At 43.8% G+C, this 12,008-nt stretch overlaps 51 non-coding genes and 2 pseudogenes across 51 annotated transcripts; all 53 read right to left on the reverse strand.

Annotated features, from left to right (window-relative positions):
• Window positions 1–67: 67 nt before the first annotated feature.
• LOC131718173 (5S ribosomal RNA) lies at window positions 68–186 on the reverse strand. The gene has a single exon (XR_009317070.1). It is a non-coding gene; the product is annotated as a 5S ribosomal RNA (ribosomal RNA).
• A 114-nt stretch (window positions 187–300) lies between these two features.
• LOC131720588 (5S ribosomal RNA) lies at window positions 301–419 on the reverse strand. The gene has a single exon (XR_009319485.1). It is a non-coding gene; the product is annotated as a 5S ribosomal RNA (ribosomal RNA).
• Window positions 420–533: 114 nt separating this feature from the next.
• LOC131718174 (5S ribosomal RNA) lies at window positions 534–652 on the reverse strand. Its single transcript, XR_009317071.1, has one exon. It is a non-coding gene; the product is annotated as a 5S ribosomal RNA (ribosomal RNA).
• Window positions 653–752: 100 nt separating this feature from the next.
• LOC131711700 (5S ribosomal RNA) lies at window positions 753–871 on the reverse strand. The gene has a single exon (XR_009313588.1). It is a non-coding gene; the product is annotated as a 5S ribosomal RNA (ribosomal RNA).
• A 100-nt stretch (window positions 872–971) lies between these two features.
• Window positions 972–1,090, reverse strand: LOC131718175 (5S ribosomal RNA). Its single transcript, XR_009317072.1, has one exon. It is a non-coding gene; the product is annotated as a 5S ribosomal RNA (ribosomal RNA).
• A 100-nt stretch (window positions 1,091–1,190) lies between these two features.
• On the reverse strand, window positions 1,191–1,309 carry LOC131718176 (5S ribosomal RNA). The gene has a single exon (XR_009317073.1). It is a non-coding gene; the product is annotated as a 5S ribosomal RNA (ribosomal RNA).
• Window positions 1,310–1,409: 100 nt separating this feature from the next.
• LOC131718177 (5S ribosomal RNA) lies at window positions 1,410–1,528 on the reverse strand. The gene has a single exon (XR_009317074.1). It is a non-coding gene; the product is annotated as a 5S ribosomal RNA (ribosomal RNA).
• A 100-nt stretch (window positions 1,529–1,628) lies between these two features.
• Window positions 1,629–1,747, reverse strand: LOC131710759 (5S ribosomal RNA). Its single transcript, XR_009312641.1, has one exon. It is a non-coding gene; the product is annotated as a 5S ribosomal RNA (ribosomal RNA).
• Window positions 1,748–1,838: 91 nt separating this feature from the next.
• On the reverse strand, window positions 1,839–1,957 carry LOC131718178 (5S ribosomal RNA). Its single transcript, XR_009317075.1, has one exon. It is a non-coding gene; the product is annotated as a 5S ribosomal RNA (ribosomal RNA).
• Window positions 1,958–2,071: 114 nt separating this feature from the next.
• Window positions 2,072–2,190, reverse strand: LOC131711154 (5S ribosomal RNA). Its single transcript, XR_009313036.1, has one exon. It is a non-coding gene; the product is annotated as a 5S ribosomal RNA (ribosomal RNA).
• Window positions 2,191–2,304: 114 nt separating this feature from the next.
• LOC131718180 (5S ribosomal RNA) lies at window positions 2,305–2,423 on the reverse strand. Its single transcript, XR_009317077.1, has one exon. It is a non-coding gene; the product is annotated as a 5S ribosomal RNA (ribosomal RNA).
• Window positions 2,424–2,537: 114 nt separating this feature from the next.
• Window positions 2,538–2,656, reverse strand: LOC131718181 (5S ribosomal RNA). Its single transcript, XR_009317078.1, has one exon. It is a non-coding gene; the product is annotated as a 5S ribosomal RNA (ribosomal RNA).
• A 100-nt stretch (window positions 2,657–2,756) lies between these two features.
• On the reverse strand, window positions 2,757–2,875 carry LOC131718182 (5S ribosomal RNA). The gene has a single exon (XR_009317079.1). It is a non-coding gene; the product is annotated as a 5S ribosomal RNA (ribosomal RNA).
• A 100-nt stretch (window positions 2,876–2,975) lies between these two features.
• On the reverse strand, window positions 2,976–3,094 carry LOC131718183 (5S ribosomal RNA). Its single transcript, XR_009317080.1, has one exon. It is a non-coding gene; the product is annotated as a 5S ribosomal RNA (ribosomal RNA).
• A 100-nt stretch (window positions 3,095–3,194) lies between these two features.
• On the reverse strand, window positions 3,195–3,313 carry LOC131710270 (5S ribosomal RNA). Its single transcript, XR_009312142.1, has one exon. It is a non-coding gene; the product is annotated as a 5S ribosomal RNA (ribosomal RNA).
• Window positions 3,314–3,413: 100 nt separating this feature from the next.
• On the reverse strand, window positions 3,414–3,532 carry LOC131718184 (5S ribosomal RNA). Its single transcript, XR_009317081.1, has one exon. It is a non-coding gene; the product is annotated as a 5S ribosomal RNA (ribosomal RNA).
• A 114-nt stretch (window positions 3,533–3,646) lies between these two features.
• Window positions 3,647–3,765, reverse strand: LOC131718185 (5S ribosomal RNA). Its single transcript, XR_009317082.1, has one exon. It is a non-coding gene; the product is annotated as a 5S ribosomal RNA (ribosomal RNA).
• Window positions 3,766–3,865: 100 nt separating this feature from the next.
• LOC131718186 (5S ribosomal RNA) lies at window positions 3,866–3,984 on the reverse strand. The gene has a single exon (XR_009317083.1). It is a non-coding gene; the product is annotated as a 5S ribosomal RNA (ribosomal RNA).
• Window positions 3,985–4,084: 100 nt separating this feature from the next.
• Window positions 4,085–4,203, reverse strand: LOC131718187 (5S ribosomal RNA). Its single transcript, XR_009317084.1, has one exon. It is a non-coding gene; the product is annotated as a 5S ribosomal RNA (ribosomal RNA).
• A 114-nt stretch (window positions 4,204–4,317) lies between these two features.
• Window positions 4,318–4,436, reverse strand: LOC131711965 (5S ribosomal RNA). Its single transcript, XR_009313854.1, has one exon. It is a non-coding gene; the product is annotated as a 5S ribosomal RNA (ribosomal RNA).
• Window positions 4,437–4,536: 100 nt separating this feature from the next.
• On the reverse strand, window positions 4,537–4,655 carry LOC131710400 (5S ribosomal RNA). Its single transcript, XR_009312272.1, has one exon. It is a non-coding gene; the product is annotated as a 5S ribosomal RNA (ribosomal RNA).
• A 114-nt stretch (window positions 4,656–4,769) lies between these two features.
• On the reverse strand, window positions 4,770–4,888 carry LOC131718188 (5S ribosomal RNA). The gene has a single exon (XR_009317085.1). It is a non-coding gene; the product is annotated as a 5S ribosomal RNA (ribosomal RNA).
• A 112-nt stretch (window positions 4,889–5,000) lies between these two features.
• LOC131718189 (5S ribosomal RNA) lies at window positions 5,001–5,119 on the reverse strand. The gene has a single exon (XR_009317086.1). It is a non-coding gene; the product is annotated as a 5S ribosomal RNA (ribosomal RNA).
• Window positions 5,120–5,219: 100 nt separating this feature from the next.
• LOC131715061 (5S ribosomal RNA) lies at window positions 5,220–5,328 on the reverse strand (annotated as a pseudogene).
• A 114-nt stretch (window positions 5,329–5,442) lies between these two features.
• LOC131718191 (5S ribosomal RNA) lies at window positions 5,443–5,561 on the reverse strand. Its single transcript, XR_009317088.1, has one exon. It is a non-coding gene; the product is annotated as a 5S ribosomal RNA (ribosomal RNA).
• Window positions 5,562–5,675: 114 nt separating this feature from the next.
• LOC131718192 (5S ribosomal RNA) lies at window positions 5,676–5,794 on the reverse strand. The gene has a single exon (XR_009317089.1). It is a non-coding gene; the product is annotated as a 5S ribosomal RNA (ribosomal RNA).
• Window positions 5,795–5,894: 100 nt separating this feature from the next.
• Window positions 5,895–6,013, reverse strand: LOC131718193 (5S ribosomal RNA). Its single transcript, XR_009317090.1, has one exon. It is a non-coding gene; the product is annotated as a 5S ribosomal RNA (ribosomal RNA).
• Window positions 6,014–6,113: 100 nt separating this feature from the next.
• LOC131718194 (5S ribosomal RNA) lies at window positions 6,114–6,232 on the reverse strand. The gene has a single exon (XR_009317091.1). It is a non-coding gene; the product is annotated as a 5S ribosomal RNA (ribosomal RNA).
• Window positions 6,233–6,332: 100 nt separating this feature from the next.
• LOC131718195 (5S ribosomal RNA) lies at window positions 6,333–6,451 on the reverse strand. The gene has a single exon (XR_009317092.1). It is a non-coding gene; the product is annotated as a 5S ribosomal RNA (ribosomal RNA).
• Window positions 6,452–6,565: 114 nt separating this feature from the next.
• Window positions 6,566–6,684, reverse strand: LOC131710150 (5S ribosomal RNA). The gene has a single exon (XR_009312019.1). It is a non-coding gene; the product is annotated as a 5S ribosomal RNA (ribosomal RNA).
• Window positions 6,685–6,798: 114 nt separating this feature from the next.
• On the reverse strand, window positions 6,799–6,917 carry LOC131710151 (5S ribosomal RNA). The gene has a single exon (XR_009312020.1). It is a non-coding gene; the product is annotated as a 5S ribosomal RNA (ribosomal RNA).
• A 111-nt stretch (window positions 6,918–7,028) lies between these two features.
• On the reverse strand, window positions 7,029–7,147 carry LOC131712324 (5S ribosomal RNA). Its single transcript, XR_009314219.1, has one exon. It is a non-coding gene; the product is annotated as a 5S ribosomal RNA (ribosomal RNA).
• Window positions 7,148–7,261: 114 nt separating this feature from the next.
• On the reverse strand, window positions 7,262–7,380 carry LOC131718196 (5S ribosomal RNA). Its single transcript, XR_009317093.1, has one exon. It is a non-coding gene; the product is annotated as a 5S ribosomal RNA (ribosomal RNA).
• Window positions 7,381–7,480: 100 nt separating this feature from the next.
• Window positions 7,481–7,599, reverse strand: LOC131718197 (5S ribosomal RNA). The gene has a single exon (XR_009317094.1). It is a non-coding gene; the product is annotated as a 5S ribosomal RNA (ribosomal RNA).
• Window positions 7,600–7,699: 100 nt separating this feature from the next.
• LOC131718198 (5S ribosomal RNA) lies at window positions 7,700–7,818 on the reverse strand. The gene has a single exon (XR_009317095.1). It is a non-coding gene; the product is annotated as a 5S ribosomal RNA (ribosomal RNA).
• Window positions 7,819–7,932: 114 nt separating this feature from the next.
• Window positions 7,933–8,051, reverse strand: LOC131718199 (5S ribosomal RNA). Its single transcript, XR_009317096.1, has one exon. It is a non-coding gene; the product is annotated as a 5S ribosomal RNA (ribosomal RNA).
• A 100-nt stretch (window positions 8,052–8,151) lies between these two features.
• LOC131718200 (5S ribosomal RNA) lies at window positions 8,152–8,270 on the reverse strand. The gene has a single exon (XR_009317097.1). It is a non-coding gene; the product is annotated as a 5S ribosomal RNA (ribosomal RNA).
• A 100-nt stretch (window positions 8,271–8,370) lies between these two features.
• LOC131718202 (5S ribosomal RNA) lies at window positions 8,371–8,489 on the reverse strand. Its single transcript, XR_009317099.1, has one exon. It is a non-coding gene; the product is annotated as a 5S ribosomal RNA (ribosomal RNA).
• Window positions 8,490–8,603: 114 nt separating this feature from the next.
• On the reverse strand, window positions 8,604–8,722 carry LOC131718203 (5S ribosomal RNA). Its single transcript, XR_009317100.1, has one exon. It is a non-coding gene; the product is annotated as a 5S ribosomal RNA (ribosomal RNA).
• A 99-nt stretch (window positions 8,723–8,821) lies between these two features.
• Window positions 8,822–8,940, reverse strand: LOC131718204 (5S ribosomal RNA). Its single transcript, XR_009317101.1, has one exon. It is a non-coding gene; the product is annotated as a 5S ribosomal RNA (ribosomal RNA).
• A 99-nt stretch (window positions 8,941–9,039) lies between these two features.
• On the reverse strand, window positions 9,040–9,158 carry LOC131718205 (5S ribosomal RNA). The gene has a single exon (XR_009317102.1). It is a non-coding gene; the product is annotated as a 5S ribosomal RNA (ribosomal RNA).
• A 114-nt stretch (window positions 9,159–9,272) lies between these two features.
• LOC131718206 (5S ribosomal RNA) lies at window positions 9,273–9,391 on the reverse strand. The gene has a single exon (XR_009317103.1). It is a non-coding gene; the product is annotated as a 5S ribosomal RNA (ribosomal RNA).
• Window positions 9,392–9,505: 114 nt separating this feature from the next.
• LOC131718207 (5S ribosomal RNA) lies at window positions 9,506–9,624 on the reverse strand. The gene has a single exon (XR_009317104.1). It is a non-coding gene; the product is annotated as a 5S ribosomal RNA (ribosomal RNA).
• A 100-nt stretch (window positions 9,625–9,724) lies between these two features.
• On the reverse strand, window positions 9,725–9,843 carry LOC131718208 (5S ribosomal RNA). The gene has a single exon (XR_009317105.1). It is a non-coding gene; the product is annotated as a 5S ribosomal RNA (ribosomal RNA).
• Window positions 9,844–9,957: 114 nt separating this feature from the next.
• On the reverse strand, window positions 9,958–10,076 carry LOC131712852 (5S ribosomal RNA). The gene has a single exon (XR_009314740.1). It is a non-coding gene; the product is annotated as a 5S ribosomal RNA (ribosomal RNA).
• A 100-nt stretch (window positions 10,077–10,176) lies between these two features.
• Window positions 10,177–10,295, reverse strand: LOC131718209 (5S ribosomal RNA). Its single transcript, XR_009317106.1, has one exon. It is a non-coding gene; the product is annotated as a 5S ribosomal RNA (ribosomal RNA).
• A 114-nt stretch (window positions 10,296–10,409) lies between these two features.
• On the reverse strand, window positions 10,410–10,528 carry LOC131710830 (5S ribosomal RNA). Its single transcript, XR_009312712.1, has one exon. It is a non-coding gene; the product is annotated as a 5S ribosomal RNA (ribosomal RNA).
• A 114-nt stretch (window positions 10,529–10,642) lies between these two features.
• On the reverse strand, window positions 10,643–10,760 carry LOC131713642 (5S ribosomal RNA; annotated as a pseudogene).
• A 114-nt stretch (window positions 10,761–10,874) lies between these two features.
• Window positions 10,875–10,993, reverse strand: LOC131718210 (5S ribosomal RNA). Its single transcript, XR_009317107.1, has one exon. It is a non-coding gene; the product is annotated as a 5S ribosomal RNA (ribosomal RNA).
• Window positions 10,994–11,093: 100 nt separating this feature from the next.
• Window positions 11,094–11,212, reverse strand: LOC131718211 (5S ribosomal RNA). The gene has a single exon (XR_009317108.1). It is a non-coding gene; the product is annotated as a 5S ribosomal RNA (ribosomal RNA).
• A 114-nt stretch (window positions 11,213–11,326) lies between these two features.
• On the reverse strand, window positions 11,327–11,445 carry LOC131718213 (5S ribosomal RNA). The gene has a single exon (XR_009317110.1). It is a non-coding gene; the product is annotated as a 5S ribosomal RNA (ribosomal RNA).
• Window positions 11,446–11,557: 112 nt separating this feature from the next.
• LOC131718214 (5S ribosomal RNA) lies at window positions 11,558–11,676 on the reverse strand. Its single transcript, XR_009317111.1, has one exon. It is a non-coding gene; the product is annotated as a 5S ribosomal RNA (ribosomal RNA).
• A 114-nt stretch (window positions 11,677–11,790) lies between these two features.
• On the reverse strand, window positions 11,791–11,909 carry LOC131718215 (5S ribosomal RNA). The gene has a single exon (XR_009317112.1). It is a non-coding gene; the product is annotated as a 5S ribosomal RNA (ribosomal RNA).
• Window positions 11,910–12,008: the final 99 nt, after the last annotated feature.

Here is a 12,008-nt window from a genome sequence, read left to right on the forward strand (position 1 = left end):
AGTGAGCTGGGGGTGATTCCTCCAAAATTTCCTTTTGTCCTCCACACATTTCAATTGTAAAATGTAATGCCTGCAGCACTTGATATTCCCAGGTGGTCTCCCATCCAAGTACTAACCAAGCCCAACATTGCTTAGCTTCTGAGATCAGACGAGATCAGGCTTATTCAAGGTGGTGTGGCCGCAGGCGATTGCATTTCTGCTTTCATGACTTTTATGTTTAGTGAGCTGGGGGTGATTCCTCCAAAATTTCCTTTTGTCCTCCACACATTTCAATTGTAAAATGTAATTACAAAAATGTAATGCCTGCAGCACTTGATATTCCCAGGTGGTCTCCCATCCAAGTACTAACCAAGCCCAACATTGCTTAGCTTCTGAGATCAGACGAGATCAGGCTTATCCAAGGTGGTGTGGCCGCAGGCGATTGCATTTCTGCTTTCATGACTTTTATGTTTAGTGAGCTGGGGGTGATTCCTCCAAAATTTCCTTTTGTCCTCCACACATTTCAATTGTAAAATGTAATTACAAAAATGTAATGCCTGCAGCACTTGATATTCCCAGGTGGTCTCCCATCCAAGTACTAACCAAGCCCAACATTGCTTAGCTTCTGAGATCAGACGAGATCAGGCTTATTCAAGGTGGTGTGGCCGCAGGCGATTGCATTTCTGCTTTCATGACTTTTATGTTTAGTGAGCTGGGGGTGATTCCTCCAAAATTTCCTTTTGTCCTCCACACATTTCAATTGTAAAATGTAATGCCTGCAGCACTTGATATTCCCAGGTGGTCTCCCATCCAAGTACTAACCAAGCCCAACATTGCTTAGCTTCTGAGATCAGACGAGGTCAGGCTTATTCAAGGTGGTGTGGCCGCAGGCGATTGCATTTCTGCTTTCACGACTTTTATGTTTAGTGAGCTGGGGGTGATTCCTCCAAAATTTCCTTTTGTCCTCCACACATTTCAATTGTAAAATGTAATGCCTGCAGCACTTGATATTCCCAGGTGGTCTCCCATCCAAGTACTAACCAAGCCCAACATTGCTTAGCTTCTGAGATCAGACGAGATCAGGCTTATTCAAGGTGGTGTGGCCGCAGGCGATTGCTGTTCTGCTTTCATGACTTTTATGTTTAGTGAGCTGGGGGTGATTCCTCCAAAATTTCCTTTTGTCCTCCACACATTTCAATTGTAAAATGTAATGCCTGCAGCACTTGATATTCCCAGGTGGTCTCCCATCCAAGTACTAACCAAGCCCAACATTGCTTAGCTTCTGAGATCAGACGAGATCAGGCTTATTCAAGGTGGTGTGGCCGCAGGCGATTGCATTTCTGCTTTCATGACTTTTATGTTTAGTGAGCTGGGGGTGATTCCTCCAAAATTTCCTTTTTTCCTCCACACATTTCAATTCTAAAATGTAATGCCTGCAGCACTTGATATTCCCAGGTGGTCTCCCATCCAAGTACTAACCAAGCCCAACATTGCTTAGCTTCTGAGATCAGACGAGATCAGGCTTATTCAAGGTGGTGTGGCCGCAGGCGATTGCTGTTCTGCTTTCATGACTTTTATGTTTAGTGAGCTGGGGGTGATTCCTCCAAAATTTCCTTTTGTCCTCCACACATTTCAATTGTAAAATGTAATGCCTGCAGCACTTGATATTCCCAGGTGGTCTCCCATCCAAGTACTAACCAAGCCCAACATTACTTAGCTTCTGAGATCAGACGAGATCAGGCTTATTCAAGGTGGTGTGGCCGCAGGCGATTGCATTTCTGCTTTCATGTTTAGTGAGCTGGGGGTGATTCCTCCAAAATTTCCTTTTGTCCTCCACACATTTCAATTGTAAAATGTAATGCCTGCAGCACTTGATATTCCCAGGTGGTCTCCCATCCAAGTACTAACCAAGCCCAACATTGCTTAGCTTCTGAGATCAGACGAGATCAGGCTTATTCAAGGTGGTGTGGCCGCAGGCGATTGCATTTCTGCTTTCATGACTTTTATGTTTAGTGAGCTGGGGGTGATTCCTCCAAAATTTCCTTTTGTCCTCCACACATTTCAATTGTAAAATGTAATTACAAAAATGTAATGCCTGCAGCACTTGATATTCCCAGGTGGTCTCCCATCCAAATACTAACCAAGCCCAACATTGCTTAGCTTCTGAGATCAGACGAGATCAGGCTTATTCAAGGTGGTGTGGCCGCAGGCGGTTGCATTTCTGCTTTCATGACTTTTATGTTTAGTGAGCTGGGGGTGATTCCTCCAAAATTTCCTTTTGTCCTCCACACATTTCAATTGTAAAATGTAATTACAAAAATGTAATGCCTGCAGCACTTGATATTCCCAGGTGGTCTCCCATCCAAGTACTAACCAAGCCCAACATTGCTTAGCTTCTGAGATCAGACGAGATCAGGCTTATTCAAGGTGGTGTGGCCGCAGGCGATTGCATTTCTGCTTTCATGACTTTTATGTTTAGTGAGCTGGGGGTGATTCCTCCAAAATTTCCTTTTTTCCTCCACACATTTCAATTGTAAAATGTAATTACAAAAATGTAATGCCTGCAGCACTTGATATTCCCAGGTGGTCTCCCATCCAAGTACTAACCAAGCCCAACATTGCTTAGCTTCTGAGATCAGACGAGATCAGGCTTATTCAAGGTGGTGTGGCCGCAGGCGATTGCATTTCTGCTTTCATGACTTTTATGTTTAGTGAGCTGGGGGTGATTCCTCCAAAATTTCCTTTTTTCCTCCACACATTTCAATTCTAAAATGTAATGCCTGCAGCACTTGATATTCCCAGGTGGTCTCCCATCCAAGTACTAACCAAGCCCAACATTGCTTAGCTTCTGAGATCAGACGAGATCAGGCTTATTCAAGGTGGTGTGGCCGCAGGCGATTGCATTTCTGCTTTCATGACTTTTATGTTTAGTGAGCTGGGGGTGATTCCTCCAAAATTTCCTTTTGTCCTCCACACATTTCAATTGTAAAATGTAATGCCTGCAGCACTTGATATTCCCAGGTGGTCTCCCATCCAAGTACTAACCAAGCCCAACATTGCTTAGCTTCTGAGATCAGACGAGATCAGGCTTATTCAAGGTGGTGTGGCCGCAGGCGATTGCATTTCTGCTTTCATGACTTTTATGTTTAGTGAGCTGGGGGTGATTCCTCCAAAATTTCCTTTTGTCCTCCACACATTTCAATTGTAAAATGTAATGCCTGCAGCACTTGATATTCCCAGGTGGTCTCCCATCCAAGTACTAACCAAGCCCAACATTGCTTAGCTTCTGAGATCAGATGAGATCAGGCTTATTCAAGGTGGTGAGGCCGCAGGCGATTGCATTTCTGCTTTCATGACTTTTATGATTAGTGAGCTGGGGGTGATTCCTCCAAAATTTCCTTTTGTCCTCCACACATTTCAATTGTAAAATGTAATGCCTGCAGCACTTGATATTCCCAGGTGGTCTCCCATCCAAGTACTAACCAAGCCCAACATTGCTTAGCTTCTGAGATCAGACGAGATCAGGCTTATTCAAGGTGGTGTGGCCGCAGGCGATTACATTTCTGCTTTCTTGACTTTTATGTTTAGTGAGCTGGGGGTGATTCCTCCAAAATTTCCTTTTGTCCTCCACACATTTCAATTGTAAAATGTAATTACAAAAATGTAATGCCTGCAGCACTTGATATTCCCAGGTGGTCTCCCATCCAAGTACTAACCAAGCCCAACATTGCTTAGCTTCTGAGATCAGACGAGATCAGGCTTATTCAAGGTGGTGTGGCCGCAGGCGATTGCATTTCTGCTTTCATGACTTTTATGTTTAGTGAGCTGGGGGTGATTCCTCCAAAATTTCCTTTTGTCCTCCACACATTTCAATTGTAAAATGTAATGCCTGCAGCACTTGATATTCCCAGGTGGTCTCCCATCCAAGTACTAACCAAGCCCAACATTGCTTAGCTTCTGAGATCAGACGAGATCAGGCTTATTCAAGGTGGTGTGGCCGCAGGCGATTGCATTTCTGCTTTCATGACTTTTATGTTTAGTGAGCTGGGGGTGATTCCGCCAAAATTTCCTTTTGTCCTCCACACATTTCAATTGTAAAATGTAATGCCTGCAGCACTTGATATTCCCAGGTGGTCTCCCATCCAAGTACTAACCAAGCCCAACATTGCTTAGCTTCTGAGATCAGACGAGATCAGGCTTATTCAAGGTGGTGTGGCCGCAGGCGTTTGCTGTTCTGCTTTCATGACTTTTATGTTTAGTGAGCTGGGGGTGATTCCTCCAAAATTTCCTTTTGTCCTCCACACATTTCAATTGTAAAATGTAATTACAAAAATGTAATGCCTGCAGCACTTGATATACCCAGGTGGTCTCCCATCCAAGTACTAACCAAGCCCAACATTGCTTAGCTTCTGAGATCAGACGAGATCAGGCTTATTCAAGGTGGTGTGGCCGCAGGCGATTGCATTTCTGCTTTCATGACTTTTATGTTTAGTGAGCTGGGGGTGATTCCTCCAAAATTTCCTTTTGTCCTCCACACATTTCAATTGTAAAATGTAATGCCTGCAGCACTTGATATTCCCAGGTGGTCTCCCATCCAAATACTAACCAAGCCCAACATTGCTTAGCTTCTGAGATCAGATGAGATCAGGCTTATTCAAGGTGGTGTGGCCGCAGGCGATTGCATTTCTGCTTTCATGACTTTTATGTTTAGTGAGCTGGGGGTGATTCCTCCAAAATTTCCTTTTGTCCTCCACACATTTCAATTGTAAAATGTAATTACAAAAATGTAATGCCTGCAGCACTTGATATTCCCAGGTGGTCTCCCATCCAAGTACTAACCAAGCCCAACATTGCTTAGCTTCTGAGATCAGACGAGATCAGGCTTATTCAAGGTGGTGTGGCCGCAGGCGATTGCATTTCTGCTTTCATGACTTTTATGTTTAGTGAGCTGGGGGTGATTCCTCCAAAATTTCCTTTTGTCCCACACATTTCAATTGTAAAATGTAATTACTAAAATGTAATGCCTGCAGCACTTGATATTCCCAGGTGGTCTCCCATCCAAGTACTAACCAAGCCCAACATTGCTTAGCTTCTGAGATCAGACGAGATCAGGCTTATTCAAGGTGGTGTGGCCGCAGGCAACTGCTTTTCTGCTTTCATGACTTTTATGTTTAGTGAGCTGGGGGTGATTCCTCCAAAATTTCCTTTTGTCCTCCACACATTTCAATTGTAAAATGTAATGCCTGCAGCACTTGATATTCCCAGGTGGTCTCCCATCCAAGTACTAACCAAGCCCAACATTGCTTAGCTTCTGAGATCAGGCTTATTCAAGGTGGTGTGGCCGCAGGCGATTGCATTTCTGCTTTCACGACTTTTATGTTTAGTGAGCTGGGGGTGATTCCTCCAAAATTTCCTTTTGTCCTCCACACATTTCAATTGTAAAATGTAATTACAAAAATGTAATGCCTGCAGCACTTGATATTCCCAGGTGGTCTCCCATCCAAGTACTAACCAAGCCCAACATTGCTTAGCTTCTGAGATCAGACGAGATCAGGCTTATTCAAGGTGGTGTGGCCGCAGGCGATTGCATTTCTGCTTTCATGACTTTTATGTTTAGTGAGCTGGGGGTGATTCCTCCAAAATTTCCTTTTGTCCTCCACACATTTCAATTGTAAAATGTAATTACAAAAATGTAATGCCTGCAGCACTTGATATTCCCAGGTGGTCTCCCATCCAAGTACTAACCAAGCCCAACATTGCTTAGCTTCTGAGATCAGACGAGATCAGGCTTATTCAAGGTGGTGTGGCCGCAGGCGATTGCATTTCTGCTTTCATGACTTTTATGTTTAGTGAGCTGGGGGTGATTCCTCCAAAATTTTCTTTTGTCCTCCACACATTTCAATTGTAAAATGTAATGCCTGCAGCACTTGATATTCCCAGGTGGTCTCCCATCCAAGTACTAACCAAGCCCAACATTGCTTAGCTTCTGAGATCAGACGAGATCAGGCTTATTCAAGGTGGTGTGGCCGCAGGCGATTGCATTTCTGCTTTCATGACTTTTATGTTTAGTGAGCTGGGGGTGATTCCTCCAAAATTTCCTTTTGTCCTCCACACATTTCAATTGTAAAATGTAATGCCTGCAGCACTTGATATTCCCAGGTGGTCTCCCATCCAAGTACTAACCAAGCCCAACATTGCTTAGCTTCTGAGATCAGACGAGATCAGGCTTATTCAAGGTGGTGTGGCCGCAGGCGATTGCATTTCTGCTTTCATGACTTTTATGTTTAGTGAGCTGGGGGTGATTCCTCCAAAATTTCCTTTTGTCCTCCACACATTTCAATTGTAAAATGTAATGCCTGCAGCACTTGATATTCCCAGGTGGTCTCCCATCCAAGTACTAACCAAGCCCAACATTGCTTAGCTTCTGAGATCAGACGAGATCAGGCTTATTCAAGGTGGTGTGGCCGCAGGCGATGGCATTTCTGCTTTCATGACTTTTATGTTTAGTGAGCTGGGGGTGATTCCTCCAAAATTTCCTTTTGTCCTCCACACATTTCAATTGTAAAATGTAATTACAAAAATGTAATGCCTGCAGCACTTGATATTCCCAGGTGGTCTCCCATCCAAGTACTAACCAAGCCCAACATTGCTTAGCTTCTGAGATCAGACGAGATCAGGCTTATTCAAGGTGGTGTGGCCACAGGCGATTGCATTGCTGCTTTCATGACTTTTATGTTTAGTGAGCTGGGGGTGATTCCTCCAAAATTTCCTTTTGTCCTCCACACATTTCAATTGTAAAATGTAATTACAAAAATGTAATGCCTGCAGCACTTGATATTCCCAGGTGGTCTCCCATCCAAGTACTAACCAAGCCCAACATTGCTTAGCTTCTGAGATCAGACGAGATCAGGCTTATTCAAGGTGGTGTGGCCACAGGCGATTGCATTTCTGCTTTCATGACTTTTATGTTTAGTGAGCTGGGGGTGATTCCTCCAAAATTTCCTTTTGTCCACACATTTCAATTGTAAAATGTAATTACAAAAATGTAATGCCTGCAGCACTTGATATTCCCAGGTGGTCTCCCATCCAAGTACTAACCAAGCCCAATATTGCTTAGTTTCTGAGATCAGACGAGATCAGGCTTATTCAAGGTGGTGTGGCCGCAGGCGATTGCATTTCTGCTTTCATGACTTTTATGTTTAGTGAGCTGGGGGTGATTCCTCCAAAATTTCCTTTTGTCCTCCACACATTTCAATTGTAAAATGTAATTACAAAAATGTAATGCCTGCAGCACTTGATATTCCCAGGTGGTCTCCCATCCAAGTACTAACCAAGCCCAACATTGCTTAGCTTCTGAGATCAGACGAGATCAGGCTTATTCAAGGTGGTGTGGCCGCAGGCGATTGCATTTCTGCTTTCATGACTTTTATGTTTAGTGAGCTGGGGGTGATTCCTCCAAAATTTCCTTTTGTCCTCCACACATTTCAATTGGAAAATGTAATGCCTGCAGCACTTGATATTCCCAGGTGGTCTCCCATCCAAGTACTAACCAAGCCCAACATTGCTTAGCTTCTGAGATCAGACGAGATCAGGCTTATTCAAGGTGGTGTGGCCGCAGGCGATTGCATTTCTGCTTTCATGACTTTTATGTTTAGTGAGCTGGGGGTGATTCCTCCAAAATTTCCTTTTGTCCTCCACACATTTCAATTGTAAAATGTAATGCCTGCAGCACTTGATATTCCCAGGTGGTCTCCCATCCAAGTACTAACCAAGCCCAACATTGCTTAGCTTCTGAGATCAGACGAGATCAGGCTTATTCAAGGTGGTGTGGCCGCAGGCGATTGCATTTCTGCTTTCATGACTTTTATGTTTAGTGAGCTGGGGGTGATTCCTCCAAAATTTCCTTTTGTCCTCCACACATTTCAATTGTAAAATGTAATTACAAAAATGTAATGCCTGCAGCACTTGATATTCCCAGGTGGTCTCCCATCCAAGTACTAACCAAGCCCAACATTGCTTAGCTTCTGAGATCAGACGAGATCAGGCTTATTCAAGGTGGTGTGGCCGCAGGCGATTGCATTTCTGCTTTCATGACTTTTATGTTTAGTGAGCTGGGGGTGATTCCTCCAAAATTTCCTTTTGTCCTCCACACATTTCAATTGTAAAATGTAATGCCTGCAGCACTTGATATTCCCAGGTGGTCTCCCATCCAAGTACTAACCAAGCCCAACATTGCTTAGCTTCTGAGATCAGACGAGATCAGGCTTATTCAAGGTGGTGTGGCCGCAGGCGATTGCATTTCTGCTTTCATGACTTTTATGTTTAGTGAGCTGGGGGTGATTCCTCCAAAATTTCCTTTTGTCCTCCACACATTTCAATTGTAAAATGTAATGCCTGCAGCACTTGATATTCCCAGGTGGTCTCCCATCCAAGTACTAACCAAGCCCAACATTGCTTAGCTTCTGAGATCAGACGAGATCAGGCTTATTCAAGGTGGTGTGGCCGCAGGCGATTGCATTTCTGCTTTCATGACTTTTATGTTTAGTGAGCTGGGGGTGATTACTCCAAAATTTCCTTTTGTCCTCCACACATTTCAATTGTAAAATGTAATTACAAAAATGTAATGCCTGCAGCACTTGATATTCCCAGGTGGTCTCCCATCCAAGTACTAACCAAGCCCAACATTGCTTAGCTTCTGAGATCAGACGAGATCAGGCTTATTCAAGGTGGTGTGGCCGCAGGCGATTGCATTTCTGCTTTCATGACTTTTATGTTTAGTGAGCTGGGGGTGATTCCTCCAAAATTTCCTTTGTCCTCCACACATTTCAATTGTAAAATGTAATGCCTGCAGCACTTGATATTCCCAGGTGGTCTCCCATCCAAGTACTAACCAAGCCCAACATTGCTTAGCTTCTGAGATCAGACGAGATCAGGCTTATTCAAGGTGGTGTGGCCGCAGGCGATTGCATTTCTGCTTTCATGACTTTTATGTTTAGTGAGCTGGGGGTGATTCCTCCAAAATTTCCTTTGTCCTCCACACATTTCAATTGTAAAATGTAATGCCTGCAGCACTTGATATTCCCAGGTGGTCTCCCATCCAAGTACTAACCAAGCCCAACATTGCTTAGCTTCTGAGATCAGACGAGATCAGGCTTATTCAAGGTGGTGTGGCCGCAGGCGATTGCATTTCTGCTTTCATGAGTTTTATGTTTAGTGAGCTGGGGGTGATTCCTCCAAAATTTCCTTTTGTCCTCCACACATTTCAATTGTAAAATGTAATTACAAAAATGTAATGCCTGCAGCACTTGATATTCCCAGGTGGTCTCCCATCCAAGTACTAACCAAGCCCAACATTGCTTAGCTTCTGAGATCAGACGAGATCAGGCTTATTCAAGGTGGTGTGGCCGCAGGCGATTGCATTTCTGCTTTCATGACTTTTATGTTTAGTGAGCTGGGGGTGATTCCTCCAAAATTTCCTTTTGTCCTCCACACATTTCTATTGTAAAATGTAATTACAAAAATGTAATGCCTGCAGCACTTGATATTCCCAGGTGGTCTCCCATCCAAGTACTAACCAAGCCCAACATTGCTTAGCTTCTGAGATCAGACGAGATCAGGCTTATTCAAGGTGGTGTGGCCGCAGGCGATTGCATTTCTGCTTTCATGACTTTTATGTTTAGTGAGCTGGGGGTGATTCCTCCAAAATTTCCTTTTGTCCTCCACACATTTCAATTGTAAAATGTAATGCCTGCAGCACTTGATATTCCCAGGTGGTCTCCCATCCAAGTACTAACCAAGCCCAACATTGCTTAGCTTCTGAGATCAGACGAGATCAGGCTTATTCAAGGTGGTGTGGCCGCAGGCGATTGCATTTCTGCTTTCATGACTTTTATGTTTAGTGAGCTGGGGGTGATTCCTCCAAAATTTCCTTTTGTCCTCCACACATTTCAATTGTAAAATGTAATTACAAAAATGTAATGCCTGCAGCACTTGATATTCCCAGGTGGTCTCCCATCCAAGTACTAACCAAGCCCAACATTGCTTAGCTTCTGAGATCAGACGAGATCAGGCTTATTCAAGGTGGTGTGGCCGAAGGCGATTGCATTTCTGCTTTCATGACTTTTATGTTTAGTGAGCTGGGGGTGATTCCTCCAAAATTTCCTTTTGTCCTCCACATATTTCAATTGTAAAATGTAATGCCTGCAGCACTTGATATTCCCAGGTGGTCTCCCATCCAAGTACTAACCAAGCCCAACATTGCTTAGCTTCTGAGATCAGACGAGATCAGGCTTATTCAAGGTGGTGTGGCCGCAGGCGATTGCTGTTCTGCTTTCATGACTTTTATGTTTAGTGAGCTGGGGGTGATTCCTCCAAAATTTCCTTTTGTCCTCCACACATTTCAATTGTAAAATGTAATTACAAAAATGTAATGCCTGCAGCACTTGATATTCCCAGGTGGTCTCCCATCCAAGTACTAACCAAGCCCAACATTGCTTAGCTTCTGAGATCAGACGAGATCAGGCTTATTCAAGGTGGTGTGGCCGCAGGTGATTGCTGTTCTGCTTTCATGACTTTTATGTTTAGTGAGCTGGGGGTGATTCCTCCAAAATTTCCTTTTGTCCTCCACACATTTCTATTGTAAAATGTAATTACAAAAATGTAATGCCTGCAGCACTTGATATTCCCAGGTGGTCTCCCATCCAAGTACTAACCAAGCCCAACATTGCTTAGCTTCTGAGATCAGACGAGATCAGGCTTATTCAAGGTGGTGTACCGCAGGCAATTGCATTTCTGCTTTCATGACTTTTATGTTTAGTGAGCTGGGGGTGATTCCTCCAAAATTTCCTTTTGTCCTCCACACATTTCAATTGTAAAATGTAATTACAAAAATGTAATGCCTGCAGCACTTGATATTCCCAGGTGGTCTCCCATCCAAGTACTAACCAAGCCCAACATTGCTTAGCTTCTGAGATCAGACGAGATCAGGCTTATTCAAGGTGGTGTGGCCGCAGGCGATTGCATTTCTGCTTTCATGACTTTTATGTTTAGTGAGCTGGGGGTGATTCCTCCAAAATTTCCTTTTGTCCTCCACACATTTCAATTGTAAAATGTAATGCCTGCAGCACTTGATATTCCCAGGTGGTCTCCCATCCAAGTACTAACCAAGCCCAACATTGCTTAGCTTCTGAGATCAGACGAGATCAGGCTTATTCAAGGTGGTGTGGCCGCAGGCGATTGCTGTTCTGCTTTCATGACTTTTATGTTTAGTGAGCTGGGGGTGATTCCTCCAAAATTTCCTTTTGTCCTCCACACATTTCAATTGTAAAATGTAATTACAAAAATGTAATGCCTGCAGCACTTGATATTCCCAGGTGGTCTCCCATCCAAGTACTAACCAAGCCCAACATTGCTTAGCTTCTGAGATCAGACGAGATCAGGCTTATTCAAGGTGGTGTGGCCGCAGGCGATTGCTGTTCTGCTTTCATGACTTATGTTTAGTGAGCTGGGGGTGATTCCTCCAAAATTTCCTTTTGTCCTCCACACATTTCAATTGTAAAATGTAATTACAAAAATGTAATGCCTGCAGCACTTGATATTCCCAGGTGGTCTCCCATCCAAGTACTAACCAAGCCCAACATTGCTTAGCTTCTGAGATCAGACGAGATCAGGCTTATTCAAGGTGGTGTGGCCGCAGGCGATTGCTGTTCTGCTTTCATGACTTTTATGTTTAGTGAGCTGGGGGTGATTCCTCCAAAATTTCCTTTTGTCCTCCACACATTTCAAATGTAAAATGTAATTACAAAAATGTAATGCCTGCAGCACTTGATATTCCCAGGTGGTCTCCCATCCAAGTACTAACCAAGCCCAACATTGCTTAGCTTCTGAGATCAGACGAGATCAGGCTTATTCAAGGTGGTGTGGCCGCAGGCGATTGCATTTCTGCTTTCATGACTTTTATGTTTAGTGAGCTGGGGGTGATTCCTCCAAAATTTCCTTTTGTCCTCCACACATTTCAATTGTAAAATGTA

The sequence above is a fragment of the Acipenser ruthenus genome, chromosome 44 (assembly GCF_902713425.1).
Source record: "Acipenser ruthenus chromosome 44, fAciRut3.2 maternal haplotype, whole genome shotgun sequence".
Classification (NCBI taxonomy): domain Eukaryota; kingdom Metazoa; phylum Chordata; class Actinopteri; order Acipenseriformes; family Acipenseridae; genus Acipenser; species Acipenser ruthenus.